At 39.3% G+C, this 13,207-nt stretch overlaps 1 protein-coding gene across 2 annotated transcripts in view; it reads right to left on the bottom strand.

Annotated features, from left to right (window-relative positions):
- Nucleotides 1-13,207, bottom strand: part of GPR146 (G protein-coupled receptor 146) — a 51,211-nt gene that overhangs the window by 12,810 nt on the left and 25,194 nt on the right. The window contains exon 1 of one of the 2 annotated variants that reach the window (XM_030485127.1): nt 4,508-4,613. The exons of the other annotated variant lie outside the window; for it this stretch is intronic. The gene's annotated coding sequence lies outside the window, so the exon portion shown is untranslated. Of the gene's footprint in view, nt 1-4,507; nt 4,614-13,207 lie in introns of those variants that run through there. 2 annotated transcript variants of the gene reach the window in all.

The following is a 13,207-nucleotide window of genomic DNA, read 5'->3' as shown; positions in this document are numbered from 1 at the left end:
ACAAGAAGTGGCAGCTTTTAAGCATCAGCAGAATAGATGGTGCTTTTCAGTGTTGGAATACAAACAGCCAGTTAGCACCACTGTAGTTCCTGGTCCATGTTTGCAGAGCACTTGGAGGCTGATTTTCATGCAACTATCCTACTTTAAAACCAAGTGGCAACAAACCTGAATAAAATTCAGTATCCAAATGATTGGAAGTTGCTACAACAATTTAACCTGTGGCAGAATTTCCACTGTGCTTATAACTGGTGAGCCACAGAAACCGAAAGAGATAATTAAAACATACAGTTTCGTTTTCTTGGAGAGCACACAAGCCTGTTAACTGTAGCCAATCTTTTCATTCAGTTTAAAACTGAAGGTAACTTGCAGTTTCTTGCCATATAAAATACTTCAGCTCAGTGGATCTATCAAAGATTGCATGCACCTTCAGAAAGCATTCTTGCTGTCATGATGGTGATGTTCAGAGTAGCTGGGACTTAGTAGATTTACCCTATGGATACACTTTGTCTCACTGTTTTTAATGAAGGTGTTTAGTTCATTTTTTATGACTTAAGGAATTGAATGCACTAGCTGGGTGATTTCATTGAAGGATCTTTCTTATATGGTAACCATCAATGTTTAACTATAGGTTTTTTTCCCCCCTCCCAGTATTTACAGACACTTAAACTGTAGAACAAGTCAGTTAAGCCTGGTTTTGGGGAAGAAATGTTTGCGAAACGTATCAGTTATGAAACTGATATGTTCCTTTCTTACATGTAAAGTTCATCAGATCATAGAGATGAAATTAAAATTTTCTGCTAAAGCCTTTTTAATATTTGAGAAAATATAAAATTATAAGACAGTTTTATGGTAAATCTTTTTGTGTAGCTAATTTATTTGTTTAGATCATAGGTGTAAACAGATCATTTGCACTTCTTACAAGATAGCAAGGGGCTAGATCTCTACATTTCTAGCATTTTGGAGTTGCTCATGTTCCGAATAGGGAATCTTTATGAACTGAACATTCTGCTTCTGGTCCATGTAAATCAGCATCAGTCTAGTAAAGAAGACAGATTCTTGCCAATCAAAATTAATGCAAGTTATCCCTATTCTAGATAGTGCAGACTGAATTTATCCCAGGGACTGAGCGTCAAAGGCGCACCGATGCTGCTGGAATTACTTAGTAAATGAGTTGGCAGAGTGGAAACAGCAGCTCTTATCTTAACCCACTGTTTGTTAGCTTCAGCCATGCTTAGAGCTTCTGACAGGGAACGCTGCTGATATTTGGCAGCATGAAAACATTCCCCATAGATACTTTGCTGCCAGTTGCAAAGACTGACAGGAGGCACAGATGGTAGTTTTCCTGGAAACTATAATATAATGCCATTTCCTATTAGAAACACCAGTGAAAGCTGACCCTGTGACTTATCAACAAGACATCACGTTGCCCATGTAGGAGACTCTTGCGAAACAGACTCGAACTGCAGGGACCAGGTTTCCAGTAAATGCAAAAATATTGACATAGTTCTTTCTCAGATAACATTTATAAGTATGAGTATGAAACTGCTTTGAGTTTAGAGTTCGAAGGGAAAATTGGCCCTCAGCAGAGTAGCTGAAATGACTTCAAAATGTGTCACATCCATTGGAGATGAATAGAAATCTTTCTGATAGTTGTCAGCAAGTCTGGAACCTCTTGTTCTTGACACTCCTGTGGCTTTTAATTTCTATTGCTTGTTGAAGGAGGTATTTTTTAGCTGCCTTTTGGATGAACTTGCATGTTTGCTGATTGCATCTTATTCCATTTATAATGTCTGAGTAAAATATTTTGCATGCTAGGTGGGCTAGTATAATATTATTCCTGATATAAGGGTGGCTATTATTAGATTGTAAGATTTGGAGTAGGGATTTTAACTTAGGAAGGGCTTGAAATTAATTAAAAGGCATCTTAGTTACATGAATGGGTTCTGAATGTCCATCTACTGCATGTCATGTGCCAATCCCTGCTCCACTTTATCAGTGTCAGGGTTTTTTACCCCTTATTCATCAATATTTTCTACCAATAATCTTGATTTCTTATAAGGCTCTCCATTGCCCCTGTATGTATGGAATGACCCTTCTATCAAACTTGAAAAAGTCAATAATAACCTTTAGCACTTTCTGTTTTAGGATGCTGGCAAAGACTTTGACAGGTTCAAGTATTTGATCATTTTCACTTTAGTCCTTGGCCTTACTTTCACAGGTGTATGAATGGGGATGCTTCCCTAAATATTCTTAATGGGTGTTGTTTTTCCAGCCCAGTATGAGGCTGGGCAAATGCTTTCAAGGGCAAAAAACCCCAGAAGAAATTTTTGGGGAAGAAATGTTCAAAGGGACCTCTGTAAACCAGGACTCTTTAAACCTAAAGTCTCTCATTACAAAAACATCTGTGAAGTTACACCTTGAGTGTACTACTTCTGTAGCAGATTTTGTTACTTCAGGAGCTGTACAGAGCCTTGATATGTAAAATTGTGTTGGGTTTGCATGGCAAGGTTTTGGTACAGGGATGGCTTGTGTGAGAAGCTGCCTGAAGCTTCTCCCATGTCCAACAGAGCCAATGCAGCCGGCTCCAGGATGAGCCTGACAAGGCTGAGCCCATCACCAGCAGTAGAAGCGCCTCTGGATAATGCATTTAAGAAGGGGAAGAAGTTGCTGCACAATGGTGACTGCAGCTGGAGAGAGGAGTGAGAATACGTGAAAGGAACAGCATGTTGGACAAGTTTGTGGAGAGCTGTCTCCCATGGGAGGGAGACAGTGTGAGGAGTCCTTGCCTGAGGAGGAAGGAGTAGCAGAAAAAAAACGTGTAATGAACTGACCACAACCTCCATTCCTGTCCCCCTGACCACTGGGAGGGGAGGAGGCAGAGAAATTACAAGTGAAGTTGGGCCCAGGAAGAAGGGAGGTCTGAGGGGAAGGTGTTCTGAGCTTTAGTTTTATTCCTTATTATCCTACTCTGATTTGATTTAGCAGTAAATTAAACTAGTTTCCCCACGTCAAATCTGTTTTGCCCATGACTGTAACTGGTGAGCGATCTCTCCCTGTCCTTTTGGCCCATGACTCTTCCATTATATTTTCTCTCCCCTGTCCGGTTGAGGATGGGAGTGATAGAGCAGCTTTGGTGGGCACCTGGTGTCCAGGCTGGGTCAGTTCACCAGAAAATTAAATTTATAATCTGCTTCCTCCTGTGCTAATGGGTATAGGTTTGAGGAGTAATTAGTTTGTCACAGAGCCAGTTTCTCAGTAATGATTGATAAATGGTTGTTTTTACATAGCTGACACGGACACAGGGTGCATACGAACACTAAACCGCAGTTTGGAGGGAGGTCACTGGAGCCTACTTGCCTCTCTATTCACTTAAGTGAGCCCTACGTGTTTTAGCTGTTGTGGAAAATACGCAGAATATTCTGATAACCTCTTATCTGATGTTCAGGCCCTGCATGCAGAAGTTGAAATGAATCATTCTGACGTGCAGATCACAACCATGGACATTCACATAAATCACTTTGTGCAGACATTTGATTAACTTTCTTTCATCATTTCAGAACCAGTCCAACTTCTGTTGAAATCCATGGGACACTGGATGGGGCCAGTCAAATACGTGAAGGATGTGATTCTGACATGAGAAAAAGGTTGCTGCCTTTTTGTGCTGCTTTAGCTCTTCTGTAAGAAGGACATAAAGTTCAGCTGACAGACCCCTAAAGGAAAGTAGGTCTTCTGCTAAGTACAGTAGAAAGCAGATTTGCAAATATCACGGTGATTAGCATAGTTAAAAATGCTTATGGAGGCTAAAAAGGACAGCAGTCATTCTGCTTATTCAAAGCTTCTCCTGAAAGCAGTTAGGAAATTTTTTGGTGCTTTGAAGATTGCCTTCAGCTTACCTTCTTTTAGAATATAAATGAAAATGAAGCTTAATTGTGATTAATTACTTAATTACTTACTGCTGTGTCTCTTAGCAGCTTTGCAGTAATATTTCACAATATGGTTTGCTGTGTGTTTTATTATGCTGTGAATAGAAGATTCATAAATATCTCACTTTGAGAACTTTTTTGCCTTACTAAAGACTAATTAGATTAACTTTTGATCAATTCGCTTGCTATACTTGTGCTATACTGTTATACTGCTAGATTTAATATACAGAAAAATTGAGATCTTGTATTCAGAGTGATTAATAACAAACTTAAAAGCACATACTCAGTACATAAAGAAGCAGTAAATGAGAAATCCAGCCTAACGTGCGAGATTGTGAAAATAGAGACGTGTAAGAAAAAGCCTAATGCAGCTTTCTTTTGGACAACTAAATAAAAGTAGGACCATGACAAACTTAAACAATGATATTGTCCCTTAAGAACCGTTATCTAAAACCTGAACATTGGTTTCTGACAGTGGCACTGTTCATTTTCACTGATCCAAGGTTTATGTGCATTAATGCAAATTGGTTTTAGGCTCTTAAAAACAGAAAGAAATCTAAAAGGTGAACTTCTTAAAATCTCACCTGGGAGGCAGTGCCTTGTTGTTGCTTGATGGCTGGCAGAAACATTTTGCCCATCAAGTGAGACCCTTTTCAAAGTGAGCTCAGCAGAAACTCCAATATCTCATGTCTCTTGTAGGAGGAAACAACGGGAGAGCTTAGGAAAAGACCGCTGACGCCACTGCGCTGCCCGGGGTAGTGGCACCGGGCTCTGTGTATACATGTGACTTCCCCTGCACATACGTACACGTAATCCTTTAAGCTTCAGCTGCATGCTCGTATTGGCACAAAGGTCTGTTGCAAAAGCAGGGGGCCTGATCCTGCCATAAGGACTATCCTGCATTCTGTGTTCATAACGGTGAAAGGGGCTTTCAGGGGTGTTTTTTGGAAAGGACGTTGCTGTGGTCCAAGAACAGTTCAGGCTTTGCTGTAGGTACGTAATGGGAGACAAATAGCGGCTGCATCGAACTGGGGGAGCTGCTTGGTGCAAGAAAATTTTACCATAGGAGTAGCTATTCTGCAAAGCTGAGAATGTTAATAGTAATAAACCCAGAGCAAGATAAGCCAAACTGGCAAAAATAATATGTTAGTAACGTTTTCTTTTCTTTAGAGGGACTCATCACAGCTGTGTTTGTCGGGAGTCATATCCCTTCCCAGCTCTGAAAAACAATGCTATTTAGCAAAAGCCTGTAACATCCAGTTGGCTTCTATAGAGTTTAGACAGTAACCAACCTTAGACCTGAAAAAGAGCCAGTGAACGCTTTAGAAAATACTTTACTATAAACCTCAGAATTATTTTAAGCTTTTGAAAAGAACATTTTAATTAAAAGAAAAAAAAACCCCAAACATAAGGAAGAGGCTGCTGCTGTATCATCTGACTTTAATGAGATGGTAGGTAAATGTAAATTCTTTCCATTTGAATAAAAAGCATGTAATATCATGATTCTGTCTACTTAGCTTGAATACAAATAGTCCTTAAATAATTTGCCTTTTAAAACTGTAATGAAGAATTAATTTATATGTTTTCCTTCCTCCTCAAAGCAGTAAAGTGTAATATATCCTTTCACTTATCAACCAGAAAGGAGTTGAAGCCTAAAATGAATGAAGATTTTGTCATTCATGTTAGGCACATATGTAGCATTATATTTTCTTTAGTGTATGTGATATACATGTGTTTTCTTATTTTATACTTTTAGTTGCTTAATTTTATTCCTACAGGATTTTGTTAGCTAAAACATCACAATAGGGCTCTAAGAGAGGCTCTAAGGTTAACACCTGAGAACTTTGATTGTCACTATTTATGATCTAAGTATTTGCCTACATCAGTTGGGTTTTTTTGTTCCTTTTGGCTAAGCTTTTACTGTTTATATTAAAGTAAAATAACCCCAAGTCTCTATTTACAATCTTTATAAGATAGCGGCTCTGTTTGTAGGTCCCATGTTAATATTTTCCATTGAATGCTCTATTGTTGGAGATTGGACAAATTGTTAAATAAACAAGCCCTTCTTTAATCTCAGAAGTCATATCTCTATGAGGAGACAATGTGGGGCAGCCCAGGATTATGCTTTTTCCGTTTTTTTTTTTTTAATGGTTTGTAATATTTCATTCTTATCACTCATTTGGTTAAGCCGTTATGTGTGGTTTGTGTTTTGAAACGCAGAGCAAAACCCTCAAACACTGTTGATTTACATTTGATAAAATACCAGTGACAGTTGGGCATAGAGCTTAAGGTGAAGCGTGCTTTCCTTTTGAAATTCAGGCCTCATAAACTTTAGCGTGTAGGCTTTTTGCAGGAGAAAAACGCAGAGATTGGGAGACGGAATTGTACTCCTTTGGTCTCCGGGGAGAGCGGAAGGTAATAACGTGGCTCCTTCAAGTCTGCTGCTCTCTTGGTTTTACAGAGGCGGCTGCTCACTCTTATAGGCCCCGCCAGTCCATCACGTGTTCAGTTTGCAGTGCCCACAGCCTGGGAGTTTTTATATTGCCCTGGTTGGGTTTGTCTCGCGTGCTTTCCCTGAGGCTTGTTTGTAAAGATACATAATCCCCTACACAGTTATGCTTGTCACTCATCGTCTGGAGTAACTTGGGGTAGTTGTGGGGCAGAGGAAACGGTCGTGCTTTGACCAAAAAGTCCAAATCTTAACAATATCTCTACTTGTAGAACTTGCCCAGGTATTTCTGGTGGCAGACTCAAAGGGCTTTTTGCTGACACCCAGTCCTGTGCAGGGAGCTGCAAGGAGACGAAGTGAAATGGTGAACAAGGATGTTTGAGGTTTACTTTAGTGACTTAATTTTTAACTCTGCCTTATTGCAAAGTAAGCAAGTGCCAGCCTCAGTGAAGGTGGAGCCTTTTCTGTGACCTGCCAGGGAAAATTAGCCCATACTTAAACCACCTTTAAACACAAGCCAGATACTTTTTGTGTGCATGTGGTACAAGTTCAGCGGATGGGAGTCCAGTAAGAGTGTGAAATACCCACATAATCTCATGCACTGTCACTAAGCAGTAGGGATCACAGGAGCTTGGGGATCTCCTTTTCAGATGCAGTGCACTGTTGCTACTGGCTTGATATGCTGAATTACATATGGCAGTTCCCTGTCCATCGTCCCCCAAATACAGTTCTCACTGCTGATGGTTCTATGAATTTAACTCACAATCCTAAAGTTCATAATTACAAGTAACTTTGTTAATATGAAATATGAAAGTTGTATTTGAGCAGTGCAGGTTTTTGTTTAAAGAATAATTTGTAGTGGTTCAGATGATGAAGTCACCACGTTTGAGATGCTGATGTTTCTGACACGCTGCCGCATTTTGTATGAATTGATAGATAATTCTGGTAGTATTTTTTACTTACAGAAGCTCAATAAGACAAAACCTAAGAAGTTCTGTTCAATTTTCTTCAGCAATATAATGACTTTCAGAAGATCATCTTTTAGCAGTGCTCTCTGCAGTAACTTAGGTAGAGTTAGTGATTCAGATGGATTAAACAAATCACAAGGTTAAAGTGAAAGTAGTTATTTAGGACTGTGGTTGCCAGAATATTATTTTTATGAGCTGAAGTGGTTTTGTTGAAGTATCACTGTGGCATTAGTGAATTAGTGGGTGTACTTTTGGGCCCTTCATGCCCATGTGTAAATTGTTTATAAAGAATAGTTATTCATGTAAAAGAGTTATCCATCTAAAAGGATTATCAGAAATATTCCTCAGTATGCTTTTATCTGAAGCTGAAATGATGGTACCTGCAGAGAAGCACAAAGAGTTGGTGGTACGTGATAAAGGGAACGTGGTGTGGACAGACATCTCATTCTTTGCATGGGATGTGGCCAGCCCTCACTGACAGTTCTTATGTTGCAGTACTGTTGTTTTAAGCGTAGATGTAAGATGAATGGGATTCATTCATAACATGTCTGAAAATGTTTTGGTAATTACTTAAAGTTGAACTTGAATGTGCAAATCAGCTGAAGTAAGCACGACTTACTTGCAAATTTTAGCTTAGTTGCTTTAGAACTGCCTTTTATATGAGCACAACTTTTATACCCTTTCATTTTTTTTAATCTGCTACAATATTTCAGGTTGTAAGAACTTTGACGGAAAACTTTAAGAAGGCAACCACAATTGTGCCAGTGCTGCAACCCCATTAATCATGCATTCGTTCTTCAGAACCAGCATCTCTGCTTTGAGAAATTCAACCAGCTTTTCCCTAAGGGCTGCTCGCAATCGAGCTCTGGTGAAACTTGCTGCAGTAGCTGGATGCACTGGGATGCACTGATGAGAAGGCACAGCTTCCCTTCTGGTGAGGGTGAGGGTATGGGATGTGTGTGTCTGCACCTTCCTGGCTTGCTTTCCAGAATGGACTGTGAAGGTGCACCCTTTGAAGGGGTATCACAGTGAACTCAAGCTGCTGACATGGGTGCGTGAGTGTTATTTTCTTGTGTCAGCTCCATCGTTCCAGGAGCCTCCAACAAAGAGAGGGTCAGTGGCAAAGAGGTTGGGAGAGCAGCAATAGCACCTGGACCCATCGCAGCTCCTTCCTCTGCTGGCTTGACGTGGGATCCTTATGTGGTTTTAGTGAAAATCCCTCAGACCCGCTAACCCAGCTAATTCAGAGAAGCTTTCCAAAAGGTTTTAGAGCTTGTGATTCATTTCTGTAGCATGCCTTTATTTATTTATTTTGAAAAGACCACAATTCTGTTTCAAAAACATGGTTCTATGCTAAAAACATAGGACAAAGCCTGATAGCTGCATACAAATGGGAGTGATAACAGGCAAGGCAGGAGTATTTGCATCTTTTCTAGTCAGTAGGCTTTTTAACTTGTACTCCTTTATGTTTGACCTCTAATTTGGATGGTCAAACTGTTGAAATTCACTGTTAGATCATTGCATGTGTGGATGTATTGGAGACATATTCCGGTGCATCTGTGTGCATCTTTATTCTCTGCATACTTTGGATAATTGTATTAGCTATTGTTTAAAAATGTCATTAGACATTAAATCAGTTTATTTAGCTAATGTTGGCTAATCCAAACATACAGAATATAACACACTGCTCCTGACTGTTTCCTGTTACCAGGCTTTCAGCACCTCTTTCCTGAGCTCCCTTAGACCTCAGGTGGTGGCTATGAAGGAAGAGCTTTAACCCTCTGGATGTATTTTGCGAAGCCTACAGGACAGGCTACAGGTACTACATACAGGTCACTTTGCAGCACAGGAGAAACAGGAGATATATAAGAAGGGAGTAAGTCCAGGGCTTTACTATCTTCCTTAATAAATGCTTGAGTGCACTCTCCCCACCCTTCAACCCTTAAAAAAAGATGTAAAGCAGCAAGTTTGCATGCTCAAGCCTGGCTAGCTAGCAGGATTTCATAAGCAGCCGACCATGAAGAGCTCCTCGCTTCTAAAATCTGCTTAATTGAACATTGCTTGTTGAAGAATCCAGATTTTGGTGAAAATTATTGCACAAAAAGCTTTTAAGATGAGGTTGCAAGGTTGAAGAACTATTTCTTTTAAAGGATATGGAGAATGGAGATGGAGTCAAAACATCATTTCCTCTAGGTGTCCATTTTACTATTGCTGCTTTTGATCTGTGTTCATTTAAAATGAAATCACTACCCCAACAGGTATCTTGATAATGTAAATCTATTGTATTTGTTGTTAATAGCTAATTTGAAAGGGAAGAAAAAAAAAAAAACAGAGGAGGAATGCAAGAAAAATGTTGGCCTCAATGAATAAAAATTGGACTGTTTGTACTATGAGAAAATGAGATAATTATGGCTATAAAATCCTGTGCTCAAAGAATGAAAATAAACAATGCACACGCTATGTGGAAATGGGAGAGAGCCATTCCATTAGGACAGATCCACTGAAATCTTTTCTCCATAATAATTCTTAATAATGTGGAGATTTTTTTTAGTTAAGGACTAAAACTGTCCTGGAGAGTGTTCCTGGAGTTTGGCAGCAGTGCAAGGGGATGGTTTACAAACATTCAACACCAGGAAAATATTTGGGAACCAGTAATGGGATGTTTGGCTGCTGCTGTTATGAGCAGCAGTAGATGCACTTTTTGTTGCATTACAACTCTTTGGCAGATCAGTGGTCCATTTGTCAGTTAACAAATGTCATAGAATCATAGAATAGTTGGGGTCCGCTAACCAGCCCACTTTGCGGTCATTCCATGTTTAATTTTAGGCTTACTCATCTTTTTTGGGGAAAAAAAAAGTGTTTTAAAAAACCCTATCAGAACAAAGGGTTAAACCCTCAGTTAAATATAGCTCAGTAACACTGCAGAGTAGTTAGAGCGAGTGCGAGTTTGACTCTGTTTCTAGATTTTATAATGAATTTTTCCTTTAAGCAATAGATAAATTGTTTTCTTAGATTGTTCATGTGTTTCTCAAACCATATCAGATCAGTCTATAAAGTTCAGCATTTTCTCCAGAGTGTCTGAAATCCTACAACAAAGAGTACCTGCGTCGTAGAGTCTGACACCAAGTAGAAATAAAAGGCTGAAATAACACCACCACTGACTTGCTTTAATTAATTGTATGTTTCTGTACTTAAGCTTGAAGGGTGGAATGTATTGCTTTAAAGACTACTTACAAACCCTGTGAATGAGCAGCCACTTAAGGTGCCACTTCAAAGAGAAACACCCAGAGGAGCAACAGAAGGGAAGCCGCTTTTGAATTCTCTCAGTTCCTCCTGGCAGCGCAGAGCTTGCAAAGGAAAACAACCTAGAAATGGTGATTTTCTTTTGTGTTAGTTACATAACCACCTCCCAGCAAATAAAACTGGAGGTGGAGCAGCCATACAAAGATCCACTTAATAACCTGTGCCTCCCATCGCTGCTAACAGAATCTTACCTGACTTTATTAGTTTTTCCTTCCTGGCTAAGGGAGATTCCTCTCGCTGTCTCCAGACAAGAGCCTGGTGAAATTCAGGAGCTGGTTGTAGCTCTCAGTTGCACTGGTGCATATTTTGAGATGTAAGCCTTTACAATTACTCCAAATTTATACCTTACTGCTGAAGCAGTTTAACAGATCTTGGTTTCTACCATTTATAACTTTTCAGATTACTCTGTGTGCCGTATTGCTGTAGTTAATACTAAAGAATTAGAAACAAGTATCTGAAAATGGAAACTGAGTTTTTATGAGTGCTCTGTCTTTCCTTTAGGATCAGTTGAAGCTTCAAGAATTGTGCTTTCATGCTAATCATCCTGTGCTATTTTTCAGCTTTGCCGTTGCAGTCATGCTGTAGCATCCATTAATCAGCACCCAAGATGCAGGCTGGTACTTTGTTGCAGTAGGTGGTAGCTCCGGCTAGTCAGTGTCCTTTGGTTTGGCGGTTGTGCTCTTTGCCACCCTGTCTGTGTTAGCCATTGTCTCAGCTACGCACCATGCATTGACCCAGTCATCCGCTGGGATGCTCCCTCATTGTTTTCAATGTCTCCCTCATGTCCCTCCTCATGTCTCCCTCGTTTTAGTCCCACAGCTCTACTAATGGCCTTGTCTTGGCTTTGGGACTTCAGTTATGATTTACTAGTTTGAAATTCTGGGATTACATGTGTGCTCTTTCATTGTCTTCAGGTGTCAGGTCTACACCACTGCAGAGATGCTAAAGTATAGTGCCATCATTTAAAGGACGATTAGGAGACTAGTTTGAGGGTAGCTATTACTGACGATACAATAGGTAAAAAGGATTGAGGGAATTTATGCATTTGGCAGTTCTAACCATTTTTTACACTTACTTTCTGTGAAATTAGACCTGGAAAGGGGGGACTTGTAATAAATATGAAATCCTAAACCACCACCTGCGCCCAACTTGTACAAACTTTATTATCATTACCTCTGTAAGAATTAAGTCAGTTCATGTAGTCCAGAGCTGCAAATATTGTCAGACAATGTGTAATGGAAATTCATAAAAGCCAATATTTAACATCTTGAAATGAGAAGCATCCAGGATAATTTTTGAAATTGCTTCACTTGAATTCAGGGTATATTACAACAAAATATGAAGGTAAATATTAAGGTATTTTCATCAGATGGCTTTAAATTAATCTCTGGATTTCCTTTAAAAAAAGGAAATAAAGAACCTTTGAGTAATGGAGAAACAGGGTGCTCTTCATCTCACTGTCACTCTAAAGTATGACACTGAGAGAAAAAATACTTAGAAATAATTCCATTTCCATGTTATGTGAGTCCAAAATGCTTTAAAATTATCAGTTTTAGGCCTTGATACTGCAAATTAACTTTGGATAGTAAGATGCATATAGAGAGGCAGAACAAAACCCCACTGAAATTAATAGGTTTGAGTGGCCTGGGGTTCTGTGTCGTAGGGCTGTTTGCAGTGCTTTTGTTTAATTGTGAAGTGTTGTAGAATGCTTTTTTCAACTGAATATATGATGTTACATTTATGACAGATGAGTAGTACCAAACTTCAAACCACCCGACAAAGTAGCTTTCCTTCGCTTTGTTTAGGAAGCTCTCTTTGATTCTGTTTGTATTTAAAGTGCGTTGCTGGGTAATCATGGAACATGTATCTGTTTAAACCAAATTCAAAGAGTATCATGAACTGACACCTGCTTAAGTCTTTAATTAAAAGTGGCTTAATCTCTTAACAATCTCTACATACATAAGCACAAAGTATCTGTGTTTAATGTCTACTTTGAACTGCCATTCATTTAGAAATCAAAGATTTGTAAATGAAACACAGTATGCTAGACATGATGATGTTTGACTGGAATCCCTTCTTGTTGGCATAGCCTAGTTTTCCTGATGCTGTCAGCCCCTGGAAATACACCCTTATTAAAAATTATGTAGAGAGGGAAAATATAAAAAGAAGGTTGTCTGAAAAAATGTGTGTGCATCAACTATATATAAACCATATTTAAAAGAGGCAAATAGATACAGTGGGACGTGTAATGGACAGTTGCCGCTCCTTGGAAAGGTCAGCAGAGGGAATACTGTATTTCCAGATGTATGTACCCCATAGAAAGAGATGTATTTTCTGTATTTTTCCCTACTCTGAATTTTGCTGGGATAATACATCTTAAAGACTGATCTTAGTTCAGTTATTGTTCATGAATGCTGGTTAATACTCTCCTTCTCAACTCTCTCAGCTTTCTTCTTCCAAAAGACCTCACCAGTGTTCTTGAAACAAAGGTATAGAGAGGAGTAAATTGTGAAGGAGAGATGGATAATGAAAGGAGCCCCTGGCATGGCTGTGGATGAGAAGGT

This window comes from Strigops habroptila, chromosome 4, assembly GCF_004027225.2.
Source record: "Strigops habroptila isolate Jane chromosome 4, bStrHab1.2.pri, whole genome shotgun sequence".
Lineage (NCBI taxonomy): Eukaryota > Metazoa > Chordata > Aves > Psittaciformes > Psittacidae > Strigops > Strigops habroptila.
The sequence above is the reverse complement of the archived record's forward strand: the minus strand, read 5'-3'. Positions and strand labels throughout refer to the sequence as shown.